Below are 16,663 nucleotides of genomic sequence, written 5' to 3'. Positions count from 1 at the left end.
TGGTCAAAGCAAGTTGCATGACTAATCTCTACAGCAGTGGGGTGAGGAGATGTACTCTGCCTGCTCTTGGGGGAGGTGTTGAAAAGTCACGGTAGAGGGAGGCAGTGAAGAACAGGGAATGATCCAACTACTTGATCTATAAAATAGGGACAATAGTATTTACTTTAGCATCTGTTGTAAAGCTTAACTTAGATAATTCATGTGAAATGGATATCGCACTTGTGGCAGGTAGTAATTGATCACCAAATTTAATTTCCTCTACTTTATCCCCTTTCCTAACCATTAGGAGAACAGTAAAAGAAAGCAATGCTTCCTTTCTTAAATTTGGTAGAAAAATGATCAATCTTTCAAAGGGAAGAAAAAACACCTTCATTAACTACTTTTTTTTCCATTCTTGACTGCTTTAATGTTTATTACCAAATCTCCTCCTACCTAACTGCAAAGTAAGCATCAAAATCAGGAAAATAACATTGATACACTGCTGCTAAATTCTCAGACCCCATTAAAGTTTTCCCAATTGTCTGAACAGTCCTGTTCAGAATCATGAAAAGCATTTAATCGTCTATCACTTTAGTCTCCTTTAATCTGGAACAGTTTTTCAGTCCTTAATTGACTTTCATAACTCTGTTTTCTACACTGAATAACAATTGCCATAATTTAGAGCTTAAAATGACACATATGTATAATTCTAAGGTTTCTGTGGGTCAGGAGTTCAAGACTTGCTTAACTGGGTCTCACCAAGCTGAATTCTATGTGTCAGCCAGTGTTGTGGTCTCTTCAGAGGCTACATTGGGGAAACATCTGCTTCCAACCTCCCCCAGGTTATCTGCATAATTCATTTCCTTGCTGCTGCAGGACTGAGGTCACCCTGAGCTGCCAGAGACTGTCCACAGTTCCTTCCCATGTGAGCTTCTCCAACATGGCCACCTATCTTGTGGCAGCTTACTTCAAGGACAGTAAGGGGTGTCCCTTACTCTTCACATATGGAAACTGAAATACAGAGAAGTTGAATACAATCAGGCTATAGTAGAGGCAGAATTTTAACCCAGATCACTTCATGAGTGGATTACACTTCCACTGATTCTCATTCTTCTCATTTCTAGATACTGGTTTCCTTTTCAAAAAATTAACTAACCCCAGTTAATATGCTAAAGAGAAGTTGGTTTATACTAGTTAGGACTATTAAGACTCCATAATATTCACATTTGAATAATGAAATCTTCAAAATAAGAAAAGTAATTTGATTGGTGCTTCTCAAATGAGGAGTGGCCTATTTGCCCTGCTTATGGGAATAGCTGTGAAATGTACCATTAGTGCATTCTCTTAGTTTTTAGTAATTATGTTAATGCAGATTGGTATTACATAAACCAATTGCAATGTAAATACTAAAAAACCCAATACTGAAAAGCATCTTTTTAAAGCAAAATTGGAATTGAAATTTTATAAGATGTATTAGAACCAACATGCTCAAGGAGGTAAAAGACCTGTACTCAGAAAACTACACAACACTAAAGAAAGAAATTAAGGAAGACACAAACAAAGGGGAGCATGTACCATGTTCACGGATTGGAAGAATTAACATCATCAAAATGTCCATACTACTCAAAGCAATTCATAGATTCAACACAATCCCTATTAAGGTACCAATGACATATTTCACAGATATAGAACAAACATTTCAGAAATTTATATGGAGCCTTAAATGACCCCAAATAGCTACAGCAATTTTGAGAAAGAGGAACAAAGTCAGAGGGATCACAATACCTGATATCAAACTATATTACAAGGCCACTGTAATCAAAACAGCCTGGTACTGGCATAAGAACTGGCACATAGACCAACGGAACAGAACAGAGAGCCCAGAAATAAATCCAAGTCTCTATGGTCAATTAATATTCAACAAAGGGGGAAGAAGAATAAAATGGAGTAAAAATAGCCTCTTCAACAAATGGTGTTGGGAGATCTGGACAGCTACATGCAAAAAAATAAATCTCACTCACCAACTTACACCATACACAAAAATAAATTCAAGGTGGATAAAAGACTTAAATATAAGTTGTGATACCATAAAAGTCCTGGAGGAAAACATTGGCAGGAAAATCTCAGACATTCCATGCAGCAACATCTTCACTGATATGTCCCCTAGAGTAAGGACATAAAGGAAAGAATAAATGGGACTACATCAAATTAAAAAGCTTCTGCACAGCTAAAAAACAGCATTAAAATGAAAATAAAACCAACTATATGAGAAAACATATTTGCCCATACCTCGGACAAGGGTTTGATCTCCAAAATATATACAGAACTCATACACACAACTCCACTCCAAGAAGACACAAAACCCAATTTAAAAATTGGCAAAACACTTAAACAGACACTTCTCCAAGGAGGACATACAGAGGGCCCAGACACATATGAAAAGATGCTCAGCATCACTAGCCATCGGAGAGATGCAAATTAAGACCACAGTGAGATACCACTTCACACTGGTCAGAATGGCCATCATAAACAAATCAACAAACAAGTGTTGGAGAGGATGTGGAGAAAAGGGAACCCTAGTGCACTGTTGGTGGGAATGCAGACTGGTGCAGCCACTGTGGAAAACAGCATGGAATTTCTTCAAAAAACTAAAATGGAACTGCTTTTTGACACAGCAATTCCACTGCTGGGATTATAGCCTAAAATTCCTGAAGCACCAATCCAAAAGAACCTATGCACCCCAATGTTCATAGCAACACAATTTACAATAGCCAAGAGTTGGAAGCAACCTAGGTGCCTGTGAGTAAATGAATGAATCAAAAAATTGTGGTACATATACACAATGGAATTCTATGCAGCAGAGAGAAAGAAGGTGCTCCTACCCTTTGTGACAGCATGCGTGGAACTGGAGAGCATTATGCTGAGTGAAATAAGCGAGGATATGAAAGACAAATACCATACAATCTCACCTTTAACTGGAACCTAATCAACAAAAAAGAAATGCAACCAAAATACACCCAGAGACACTGAAATGAAGAAGAATCTAGCAATAGCCAGAGGGGAGCGGGGAGGGGACCATGGAGGAAAGGGTTTTCACAAACTATTATAAAGGACACATGTATAAAACTAAGGGAGAGGGTGGAAGCAAGGGAGGGAGGTGGATTGGTTTGGGGTGAGGGTGAGTGGTAGGGGGAAAATTTAGACAACTGTAATTGAACAATAATAAAATAATCAAACATGAAAAAAAAGAATCAGCATTCTCATACTTGGTGAAACAGAGAAATAGGATTCACTGTTATTACTGTCCTACCTAAGAAAAATAAGTATTGTAAGACAATATTATGATCTAAATAATAAATATTATCAATGGGTACATAGTGATGGGGAAATTATGAGTGACTTTCAAGATTTTCTATGTTTTCTATATATTCAAAATAAATGTATCCTATTGCAATCAGAAAAATTGGTTAAATGTTAGAAAACACTAAAGAAGTTTGTGTTCATAAGGAGAAGCTTTAATTGCTAAACATGTAAATAAAGTTATTTATCTCCATGTTAGGTTTCTGCATATACAAATAGTTGAATAACTTATTGATTCATTTTATACAGGTACAATGAAGATCTGCCACTCTGAAACTTACTAATTAAGAGCTTAACTTGAACTTTCTTATATGAAGACTTCTCTTAATAGTTTAGTCTTTACTTCTAGGAGGCAGTAAGAAGTAGTGGCTAAGAGCTCGGCTCAGGAGCCACACAGTGGGGTTCAAACCCCAGCTCCATCACCTGGCTGTGGAACATGGACAAGCTATTCAAAACCTTTGTGGCTCAGTCTCCGCATCCATAAATGCAGGCAATAATAACTCCCATTTCATAGGGTCGTGGTGAGGGTTAAATATATTAAGCACTTAGAACAATTTCCAGATATGTATTTGCTATCATGATTACTATTAAGGTGGAAGCCTCTTCAAGGTAGGGGAGCTATTTTATTTACCAGTCCACAGTACTTATTACTGTCCCTTGCACATAGGAAAACATCAGTAAATAAGTATAGAATGAATGACAGAATTATTTAATCTGAAAGCTGAAATTAAAATAAGAACTGCATAGTCACTAAAACAAAAATTAGAAGTCTTATGAATTGTCCTGTGTGAACTCTCAAATGTGAACCCTGTCAATATTTTCCTTTGGTTCCCTACCAAGAGCTCTGGGAGAAAGAACCCACTTCTAATTTCTCACTATAAACTCTAGAGATTTTACTGAGGGTACACAAATAAGAAACAATTGAGTATGTTTATTGGCCGGAACTCTAAGGTTTGAAAGTAACAGAACACCAATTCTAATCAGTTAATGTGAAAGAATAAAAAGGAATGTAAGCAGCTTATCCATTGCCATCATACAAGAAGAGAGGCGCCGAGGCTGGCCTTTGGGACGTGTGGAATCAGATGGATCGGTCTGCTGGCAGCTGTTTCTTGCAAGCATTCTCTCTGTCTCAGTCCTCTCTCGCTGCCTCTTGTTCTGTTTCTCTTTTCCATGTTAGCTTTGTTCTCTGCAATTGCAGGCAGTTTCTGTGTCTGGCAGGAGCCATGGCTGCCAGGAGCCCTAAAATCACATCCTCAGATCTTCTCAGACCTGGAGGAGAGAGATCTTACCCAACATCTCCACTATAAAACGTGCCGGGGAGGCTTTCTTGGGCCCTGCTTGGGTATTTTGCCCATCTCTGAATCATTCATCATGTAGGTAGGAAGATTACGAAAAACAGGTACTGGTCTTCCCCTTCAGGGTTTGTTATTGTTGTTCGTTTATTCGTAATTGCTGGATTCGTTTAGCGAATTCTACATTCCTTCACAGTGTTAGGCCTCTGATGTTGCTTCTCAGGGAGCATATCTCAGGACATGTTGTCACTATTTCCATGATCACACCCAACTGTTAACACCCACTAATGTCTAGCGTTAGAGAAGTGTTTTCTCCAAAAGTAGGTAGACAGGTAGCCCAGACAGGCTGCTGTAGGAGTGCCAAATAAGTGTCAGTATGTGTCTACTACATGAAATAACTACAGGGATTTAAGAGACTATATTAAGTTCTGAAATGTATTGCTAAGATAGGACATCAACACTTAACTGAAAGTATTCAAAAGTCGAATATCTCAGCTCTCTGTGAGGGTTAGATGTAGGATTAATATCTTCAAGATCTTTAATTAAATTCTTTAAGTACAGTGATTATAGTTATAGCACTCTACTTGGAAAGCAGTTAAATCCCAACAATATCTCCAAGCTCACTTAATATCTCTAATAGTCTATTAAATCAAAATATACATTATTTTGCTATCAATGCAAAGCATAGAAATTAATGGCTTTCTCTAGTTCCTATGAGTTTTCTTGGATTAGCCTGGGGGAGAATGAAGAAGGTTTGGCATAATTATTACGTAAAGCATGGTTAGAATTGACATACAAAAAGATTTCTGAGCCACAGTGTGGGCCAGTTGAATCTGAATAGCTTAAATTAGAGGCAGTCCAAAACTAATGGCCTTTTTACTCTCTTTTTTTTAAAAAGATCTCATTCATTCATTTTTAGAGAGGGAGAAGGGAGGGAGAAAGAGAGGGAGAGACATGTCAATGTGCAAGAGAAGCACAGATTAGTTGTCTCTCACAGGTTTCTGATTGGGGACCTGGCTCACAACCCAGACACGTGTCCTGACCAGGAGTTGAACTGGTGACATTTTGGTTTGCAGGATGACACCAAACCCACTGGACCACACTGGTCAGGACCCTTTTTGCTCTTTTTTAATTTCACAATATTAAAGGCATGGGACCAATCAACGCATATGTACACAATATTTCAAGGTACACCAGAATTCTTTACATATAATAATGTTTAAATATATACCAGAGTCCTTTTCACATAAAGGTCTAAATAATGATCCTGGCACTTTAGATAGTCACACCGTGCTGCCAGGCACTGCATATTTATAGTTCACTGTACATAGATCCATTTTACTGAAATCTCATAACTACAGAAGCCACCTGCTGACTAATCAGATAATAGCTTGTCAATTTCCTAGGCAGACGATCTTATTTTATTCACAGTTTAGTACTTGAAACTAAACTCCTGACTTTTGTTTTTAAATCTTTCTACAATTAATATTTTACACCTAGGTGGAAAACAGTGAAGAATTTCATACTAAAGATATCTTTCTTCTCTACGAAAATTGCCTTAAAACCTGTAGCTTTAATTAAAAATTGCAGGTATTCTTAGATCCAGCATTTCCACTACCCAAAATAAGCAAATTATTATGAACTGAGAAAAACATCTAGGTACAAGACTGTTCATTAAATGATAGTTTTAGCAGCAAAAAAGTGGAAATAAGCTAAGGGTACAGTAACAGTAAATTTAAAAATAAAATATGGCATATCTATGCACTAAATATTGTGTAATCAGTAAAAATTATGTTGTGGAAGAATATATAATAGAATAAAGACATTCTAAGTATATTATAATATTCCCCATGATTTAAAATGTACATATATATTTTATATGTATATAAATGGAGAAAATGGAGATAAACATAATTTATATAACATAATTATATATAACAAAATATTAATAATGTCTGAGCTAGGTAGTAGAATTATGGATTTTTTGTATCTTATATATGTTTTTTAAATTTTCTATAATAGAGAAATATTTTATTTATGTAAGAAAAATAAGAAATAAGACACCCACAATTGAGGCTTTAGGTATTATAAGCACTTGAACATTATTGAAGACTCGATTGACATTTGCAGATTCTCTGTCCTCCTTTATGGTGATTTTTCTGACTTTGTACACTACTTTACAATTTTGTCCTAAACTTTCTAAAAATTCATAGACGTATCTGATCTAAATGAAAATTAACAAAAATCTTCAAAAGAGCTGTGAGGGGAGTTGCTTTTGTGAAAAGTGGTCAGCACATGAAGACAGACATTGCCCTCTTTCTGTCTAAGATTTCTCTGCTGGCCCCTGTTTAGCCCCTACCACAGTGAACATTGATTGACCCAGTGTTGAACAAATGTCAAACTCGTTGAAGTCCTGCCTAATCGCTGATGGCACCGTATAGGGTTTGTTATGAGATAGCATAAACTGTGCCCTGCCAAAATGAGAACCCAAAACTGATTTGGGGGATCATAATTAAGGATACCACCTTTGCTTTATTAACTCTGAATTGGTAAAATAAACAGTGTTGATCCCAGAGAGGAATGTGTATAAAGAGTTCACATTTGTCATATCTCAGTTGCTATTTGTAATAAGACTTTAATAGGTACTTCGTTTTGATTGCATTTGCTATGATCCAATGTGACAGCAATAGGTTGGATAAACTGTGTATCTCCGAGAAGAATGGAGCAGTGCAGGACAACCGTCATGATTTTCAAGTGATATGCCTTTTGCCTAGCCCATTGTCCAAATGTATTTCAACTGCAGACATGCTTTGTGAATTCAATTTATTTTTTTATCTGTTACCCAACCAGAGTCCTTATCTTCAGGCGTGCTTTTGCCTTATCACTTTAGTAATTCGAATCACCCACACAAGTTCAAGGAAAGGATGGTGAGCGTAACGAGCCCTTACCCAAGTCCAGTGCATTTTGTTCACCTAGTTTACTGCTTTACCATCTGCCTTTCACTTCTAGAGGAGTTGCAATAAAGCAGGAGCCAAAGTAAATGCAGATACCCCACTGCTATCTATTTAACTTTCATTAACTGAGTTGGTGCAGTGCTCAGGCGCCTTCTCAAAACCAGCCCATCATCTAAGAGTATTTACATAAGACTCTTTGCATTATATTCCGACCTCTGCAACATTAGTATTAACTACTGACATCTGCCAACTCTGACTGGTAAGTGCTTTACAGTATCAATTCATCCAAAGCAAAAAGCATTTCTGAGTGCCACAGTGCTCTTGTTAATGCCAATAAGAAGTATCAAGGCTCATATGACACCTAGCAGAAATTAGTACCCACATTCAAAGAAAAGTCTTTGTTATTTCCCACAGTATTATGTGGACTTTATTGAGATGACTGCATCTGACACCTGCTGTAATATAAAATGCAGCTATAATTAGCCAACTGATGCTCACTGCAGTTTAGGTCGAATCCCTTCTGTGGGAATTATGCTTTAAAATATTCAGAACTCCAAGTGGCTCTCATTACATTTAATTTTAACTTAGAATTAGGTGGTCTAGAAAAAAAATTTAGGATTGTAATAGCCCCCTGCTGAATGCCACACAGCAACATGAAAACCCATAGGGTTTTTTCCCCTCTAAATTTTAAAAAAAATGAGAACAGCAGACTACACGAGAGCCTTCAATTGAAGTCTGGCTTTGCTTAATTGTACTTTTTGCACTCATCAGTCTCTCCTCTTCAGAGCAAGCTCTAAAAATTGCCTGAATAGCCAAAGGAAAGTTTCCCACAGTCACTGGCCACAGAAAAACACCATTGTCCTTCCTCACAGTTTGATGGACAACATTTCTATAAATGGGTAGCCAGGCTGTCAATGGTACCCTCACTGAAAAGGCAAAAGAAGAGAACAGATTCTGCCAATATCTGACAAAGCATGTTAACACATAATCAGGCATTCACTGGTCAGGCAGCTGCCCCTGGGACCTTCATCACACAGGTGCCTTTAAGCCATTTCCTATTCACAGATAAAGGAAACAGGCAGGACATACCTGGGAAAGGAGCAGTCTATTATGGCTTGCCAAATGTCCATCTTCTGGGCTATAAAAATAGAAAGAAGAAAAAGAGAACTGTAGTTTCAACTAAAAAATTATAAAACAGCAGAACATTTACAAATCTATAATTTAAGCTGTGGTGTTTTCCCCCTTTCTCTTTCTTTATTTTTTTAGGGTATGTTTTTTATTTGTTTGTATGACGTAGCTGTACTCACTTCAAATAACAAAGCACTTTTTTTCTCAGTGGCTTGTCAGATGTATTTGTCCCAAAGCCCCTCACACATTAATGCTGAAATACTTACCTGGCCCAACTGAGTCACAAAAAATTTATTTTGTCACCTTAAGTGAGTTTTACACATACACACGCCATTGCAAGATCTGTGATCAATAAAATGTAAGTAGTGAATGATGCTCCAATAAAAGAGAAACTCTGGACCATCTCTTAAGGAACCACTGAAGTAAAATACTTCAGGAGAATGATCACCATTGTTCATTTCTTCATAATTGCTTAGACTAAGAACATTAGTTCCACATTGTGCTAACCTACTCAGTCAGAGGAAATATCAGACCTCAATACTCCATTAAGCCAATGGCTTGCTAGCATATTCATAGAACATTTTCAAATGAAAATTTCATGATTATTACCTTAAGGGTATTAAATATGGATTTCTATTTTATTTCTTCATTTTCATTTTATATATTACCATTCTTTAAGATCTCCTATACTCAAAGTATAGAGCAAATATAAGGAAAGTACAAGGAACACAATTTTGAGAATGATTAAATCCCCATGGAACTTATATTAGCTAAATATGGTCCTTGGGATACAATTGAAGGACTGATACACTAATACACATAACTTTTTTTCTATAAGACAAGGTGCAATTAACCTACTGGGGGACAACAAAATCAGCACAGTGTATAAACCAAATGCCATGAGTTAAATAGTGCTATGTTTTCAACTTTTATTTTATTTTATTTATTTTAAAAGAGGGGAAGGGAGGGAGAAGGACAGGGAAAGAAACACTGATGTTACAGAGAACCGTTGATTGGTTGTTTTTCAAACCCACAACCCAGGCATGTGCCCCAATCAGGAATTGAACTGGAGACCTTTCCTATTGCAGACCGATGTTTAACCAACCGAGCCACGCCCACCAGAGCTCAACTAACTCCTTGAACGCTACTTATTTTGTATAGTTTCCTTATCCATAAAATATGACCCCATTGTTCACCACAAATAATTTTGGGGAGTAGTCATTGCTGAGAAGTTCTGCTCTTGGGATGAGAAGAGAGAACATCTGCTAACTGGAACAAAACCAATCAAGGATCATGAACACTTTAGAAATACCAGACTGTCCCAGACTGGTACAACCACTATGGAAAACAGTATGGAATTTTCTAAGAAAACTAAAAATGAACATGCCTTTTGACCTAGCAATTCTACTGTTAGGAGTATATCCTAAGAACCCTGAAACACCAATCCAAAAAACCTATGCATACCAATGTTCACAGCAGCCCAATTTACAATAGCCAAGTGCTGGAAGCAGCCTGAATGCCTATCAGTAAATGAATGGATCAAAAAACTATGGTACATTTACACAATGGAATTCTATGCAACAGAAAGAAAGAAGGAGCTCCTACCCTTTGCAACAGCATGGATGGAACTGGAAAGCATTATGCTGAGTGAAATAAGCCAGGCAGTGAAAGATAAATACCATATGATCTCTCCTATAAGTATAAAATATAATTAGCAAACAAACAAACAAATAAACAAGCAAAATGTAACCAGAGACATTGACATAAAGAAAAAAATTGACAGAAACCAGAGAGGGGGGAGGAAGGATAATAGAGAAAAAGAGAGGAAGGGCCATCAAGGAACATGTATAAAAAACACATGGACAAAGCCAAAGAGGGTGGGTTTGAGGGTGGGAATCAGGGAGGAGTGGGGGGGGGGAATCTAGAAAACTACTTGAACAACAATTTAAAAAGACATTTTTTTTAAAGTAAAATAAAATAAAATAAAATGCCAAGGTTTAAAGATAAAGAGAGCATCCTATAAGTAGCAAGAGAAAAGCAGACAGTTACCTACAAAGGAGTTCCCATAAGATTGTCAGCTGATTTCTCAAAAGAAATTTTACAGGCAAGGAGGGGCTGGAAAGAAGTATTCCAAGTCATGAAAAGCAAGGGCATACAACCAAGATTACTCTATCCAGCAAAGCTATCAGGTAGAATGGAGGGGCAAATAAAATGCTTTCCAGACAAGGTAAAATTAAAGGAATTCATCATTACTAAGCTTTTATTATATGAAATGGTTAAAGGGACTTATTTGCAAAAAAGAAAAAGATAAAAAATATAAACAGTAAAATGACAACAAACTCACAACTATCAACAACTGAACTAAAAAGAAAACAAAAACAATCTAAGCAAACAACCAGACAAGCAGAACAGGAACATAATCATAGATATGGGGATCATTTGGAGGATTATCAACTGGGAGGGGACAATGGGGAGAAAGAGGGAAATGGTGCAGGGGTCAATAAGCATTTGTAGGAACAAAATAGACAGGGGGAAGTTAAGAATAGTATAGGAAGGGGAGAAACCAAAGAACTTATAAGCATGACCCATGGACATGAACTAGGGGGGGACTGCTGCAGGGAAGGATGATACTGAATAGAGGGGGGCAAATGGAAAAAATCTGAATAACTGCAAAAGCATAATCAATAAAATATACTTAAAAATAAAAAATTTAGCCCTGGCTGGTGTAGCTCAGTGGATTGAGCCCAGGCCTGTAAGCCAAAGAGTTGCTAGTTTGATTCCCAGTCAGGGTAACATACCTGGTTTGTAGGCCAGGTGCCTGGTAGGGGGTGTGTAAGAGAGAACCATACATTGATGTTTCTCTTCCTCTCTTTCTCCCTCCCTTCTCCTCTCTCTAAAAATAAATAAATAAAATCTTTTTTTAAAAGACCGTGCTTTTCCCATAAAACCATGGTTCATGTTTCAATTAATAGAACAAAATGAATTTTTATTTACTTGTGATTTGAGAATACAATATACTCTTTTGTTAGGTAGCAGATATACAAATTTACACATATATTTTTATTTTAATTTAATTCTATTTTTAGATTTGTATTTATTTTTAGAGAGAGAGGAAGAAAAGGAGAAAGAGATACATCAATGTGTGGTTGCCTCTCACCCACCCCCAAAAGGGGACCTGGCCTACAACCCAAGCATGTGCCCTGACTGGGAATTGAACCAGCAACTCTTTAGTTCACAGGCTGGCATTCAGTCCACTGAGCCACACCAGCCAGGTACATATTTACATTTTATATGTGTGTGTTTTATCATTGCAAACTAAATAAATCAACCTCTTATCTCTAGATGAACCTTTTTGAATGATTGAATTAGAGTTTCATTTTTTATTACTATTTCTTGGGGGAAAGTTTTCATCAGTGACCAAATTTATACTTGAAAACTTTTTTCATTTTTTATTGTTTACACTATTACAATTGTCCCCACTCCTCCCCCAATTTACCACCTCCACAAGGTCCCCACTTCCTCCTCCCTCCCTCCATCACACTCTTGTCTATGTCCATGGGTAACCCATATATATTCTTTGGCTACTCCCTTCACCTTCTTTCTTCTAGTTCCTCTCCCTCCTCCCCTCTGAAAGCTCTCAGTCTGTTCCATGTAGCCATCCGTTTGTTACTGTTTTGTTTATTAGTTTATTTTGTTCATTTATTTATTTATTTATTTTTAATAATTTTATTTTGTTCATTAGATTCCACATGTAGGTGAAATTATATGGTATTTGTCTTTTACTGACTGGCTTATTTCACTTAGCATAATAGTCTCCAGTTCCATCCATGTTGTAGCAAAAGGCAGGAGTTCCTTCTTTTTATTGCTATGCGGTATTCCACTGTGTAAATGTACCATCATTTTTTTTATCCACTCGTCTACTTAAGGCCACTTGGGCCATTTACAGATCTTGGCTATTGTAAATAATGCTGCTATGAATGTGGTGGTACAAGTATTCTTTTGAATTGGTGTTTCAGTATTCTTAGGATATATTCCCAGAAGTAGGATTGCTGGGTCAAAAGGTAGTTCTGTTTTTAATTTTTGAGGAAACTCCATACTGTTTTCCACAGTGGCTACACCCATCTGAATTCCCACCAACAGTACATAAGGGTTCCTTTTTCTCCACATCCTCTCCAACACTTGTTTGTTGATTTATTAATGGTAGCTATTCTGGCAGGTGTGAGGTGATATCTCATTTTGGTTTTAATTTGTATCTCTCTGATGATTAGTGATGTTGAGCATCTTTTTCATATATGTATGTCCTCTTTGAAAAGGTGTCTATTCAGGTCCTTTGCCCATTTTTTAAATTGGATTGTTTTGTTTTCCTGGTGTTGAGTCATATGAGTCCTCAATATATTTTGGAGATTAAAACCTTGTCTGATATATCATTGGCAAACATGTTCTCCCATATATTAGGTCCCCTTTTCATTTTGTTGATGGTTTCTTTAGCTCTGCATATGGTTTTTAATTTGATGTAGTCACATTTTTAAATGTTTTCTTTTGTTTCACTTGCCCTAGGAGATATATCAGCAAAAATATTGCTACATGAGATATCTGAAATTTTACTGCCTATGTTCTTCTAGGATTTTTATGGTTTTGCAACTTGCAATTGAATGTTTTTCCATTTGGATTTTATCCTTTTGTATGGTATACGTTGGTAGTATAGTTTCCTTTTTTCCCCATGTATCTGTCCAATTTTCCCAACACTATTTATTAAATATTTTTTAAATTTTTAACCAAAAACTACTTTTACTTCAAAGACATGGTCTATCTCCCCAACCAGATTGAAACTCCTTGAGGTCTAAGAGGAACCCCATTTTCAGCTTTCCTGATATTTTTTGTGGCCTAACATAACCTCTTAGGAATTTCTTCTTTAAGTTTATCCTAAAAATTCTTACAACTTAAAACATTCTTTTTATTCTTGCTTTGGTTAAATCCATAGTTTCTTATGGTTGACCATCAGGTTGAATACAAACATTTTAGCCTGGTGTTCAAGTTCATAGGCATCTGACCCTAATGTGCCACTTCAACCTCTAATCTTACCCTTTACTCCAGCCGAGGAAATATCTCTGCCTCTTCCTTGCTCATTCCCATTTCTGGACTTTTAGTTGCTATGTTTTGTACTAGAAATACACTCTATCAGTTTAAACCTAATATTTCCTGTTCATCTAATGGTATATCTTTGTCAATGAAACTTTCTAAACCTACTCCACTCAACACTGATCCTTCACTTAATATTATCTGTCCCTATTGCTTTATTATGTGGCCTATGACCATTTGCTTGAATGAAATGATATTCTGTGTCATCCTCCAATTCCTTCATGGAGCCCAGGCCTATGTTTTCTACCAAATTACAGCTTCTTGGTGAAAAGGAAGACCATAAATCCATAAATAAGTGAGTGAAGAATAAAACAGTTTACCCTAGTGTTCCATATAATATTCTCTTACATTCAGTCTTTGAAGAAAGTTATTCATTAACATCCTTCTAGTTCTATACCTAGAAAAGGAATTTGGCTTGAACAAACAATGAATTAGAGGAGTTGCCATGTCCAATCTTTTCCAGATGGGTGTGGAACTCATTAGCACACTAAATTTCCTGGCTTTTCTCCTTCTGAGCAAGTAAGGGGATTACTGTTCTTGACCCCATTTGAAGTTAGCAGGGCCATATGATTTGCTTTAGTCAAGTAATGTGATCGGAAGTGACAAATAGCACTTCTAGGAAGACATTTTAATAGTGTTGCTATTTAACATTTTACTTTTCCTTTCTGCAGTAATTATGAAAGAATAAAGGTGGAGACTCTTTTTCAGCTAGGGTCCCTAAATGAGAATAATGTACAGCAGAATCCCTAGCCAACTTATGATGGACATGTTATAGCAGCAAGAAACAAACTTGTCTTGTTTTAAGCTACTAAGATTTATTACTGAAGTATAGCCTATTCAATGCCGCCTGATATAATAGCTTACTAAAGTCAAGATGGCGCTCGGAATGTCAACATATGAGAAGACAGAAAAACAGAATAACTGGCTAAATTAAAGCATCTTTAAATATGATCCAGAAGTATATAAAATTAGGCATTTCATTTCTTAAACTTGTGGGTGACGACTCAAGTTCAATAGATCCTTTAAGCATCCTTTTCTTTCTCCACTTTGGTATCCTTTGTACCTTCAAACTCTGCATATTATTTTAGAATATTAAAATTTTATACTAACACTGACTCCACTAAAATCTTACTCATTGCAAAGTTTAGTGGTAGATTTCCATAACTTTTATATATGTAATATTTCTGATTGAATATTAAAATATCATTTGTGTCCTTGTAGGTACAGCTGCAAAATGATATGCATATTTGGCATCATTTTCCTGTTGGTATTGTCCAGGTAGTCAAAAAAAATCACATGTCTGGCTTTACTAAACCACTGGAGTTGCTTTTACCTATGATCTGTTTTGGTATGTAGCTCTTTAGCTTCATCTTGTTTGGGACTCTCTGAGCTTCCTGGACATGTGTGTTTTTTTTTCCTTCACTGGGTTAGAAAAGTTTTTAGTCATTATTTCTTCAAATAGGTTCTCAATCCCTTGCTCTCTCTCTTCTCCTTCTAGTGCCCTTGTGATGTGGATGTTGTTACACTTCATGTTGTCCTGAAGGTCTCTTACAACTATCTTCATTCTTTAAAATTCTCTTTTTCTTTGTGCTGTTCTAATTGGGTGTTTTTTTTCCACCTTGTCTTCCAAATCAGTGATTCAGTCCTCTGCTTCATCTAACCTACTATTTATTCCTTCCATTGTATTCTTGATGTCATATGTTGTATTCATTTATGACTGGTAATTTTTATATTTTCTATGTCCTTTTCCATGCTGTTGTAATCCTCACTAAGTTCCTTGGGCATCCTTAACACTATTACTTTGAACTCTGTATCTGGTAAATTGCTTGCCTCCATTTCATTTAGCTCTTTTTATCTGGAGAGTTCTCCTATTCTTTCATTTGGGACCTGTTTTTTTTGTCTCCTCAGTTTGGCTGCCTCTTTGTGTTTGTTTCTATGTATTAGATAGATCTGCTATGACTTCCAGACTTGGTAGGGTGGCCTTATACATATTAGGTGTCCTATGGGACCCACAAGCATAGTCTCCTCACCACCTGAGCTGGGTACCCTAGGAATGTCCCTTGTGTGGGCTATGTGTTGTAACTGAGCCTCAACTGCTATTGGCCCATTCATGTGTGGGATCAACCCTCAGGTTGGCTAACTGTGAGGCTTAGCCCAGACCATGACATGCAAGCTGCTGTGCAGGTGCTGATCACAGGAAGAATAATTTGCTTCAGCAGGATTAGATGTCTGCCAAAGCTTCCCTTTGGAAATACCATTTGTGAAGCTTATTGGTTCCTGCTCTGACATCTGAAGAAGGAGACTTGACTTGGGGTGGTAAACACACAATACAATATACAGATGTTTTATAGAATTGTATACCTGAAACCTATATAATTTTATTAACCAATGTCACCCCAATAAATTCAATAAACAAGAACAGTTACAAGAAAAGGAAAAATAAATAAAAGGGTTGCTTTTGCCTAGTTATGTCATAAATACACATTATTTTAAATATACATTTTCTTTATTGTTTTATCTAGTTATGGTATAAATATTCACTTTAAATATTTGGCTTTTTATATTTCTTCCAAAAATTAATGTATATATCTAAAGTTTCAAATGTAAAAGATGAGAACCTACTGAGTACACTTATTGTTTTTACTTTTATTCTTTTTTATAATCAAATATGCTGACAGATACATTCTTCTATGACTACATTCTTCACCACACATTAAGTACTATATAGTTATGAATAATGAATTGATTAAAAGGCATAATGAAAGAATGGCACAACTGTTTTTTTTAATTTCTCACTCTTGAATATTCATT

General features: G+C 36.4%; 1 long non-coding RNA gene across 1 annotated transcript in view; it reads right to left on the bottom strand.

Moving 5' to 3' along the window:
* LOC119062926 (uncharacterized) overlaps positions 1-16,663 on the bottom strand; it is a 45,721-nt gene that overhangs the window by 5,833 nt on the left and 23,225 nt on the right. Inside the window, exon 3 of the long non-coding RNA XR_005085074.2 lies at positions 8,675-8,723. This is a non-coding gene — a long non-coding RNA (uncharacterized LOC119062926). The remainder of the gene's footprint in view (positions 1-8,674; positions 8,724-16,663) is intronic.

This window comes from Artibeus jamaicensis, unplaced genomic scaffold (genome assembly GCF_021234435.1).
Source record: "Artibeus jamaicensis isolate MK-2021 breed Jamaican fruit bat unplaced genomic scaffold, CSHL_Jam_final contig_760, whole genome shotgun sequence".
Taxonomy (NCBI): Eukaryota; Metazoa; Chordata; class Mammalia; order Chiroptera; family Phyllostomidae; genus Artibeus; species Artibeus jamaicensis.
This window is presented reverse-complemented; position numbering and strand designations above follow the sequence as displayed.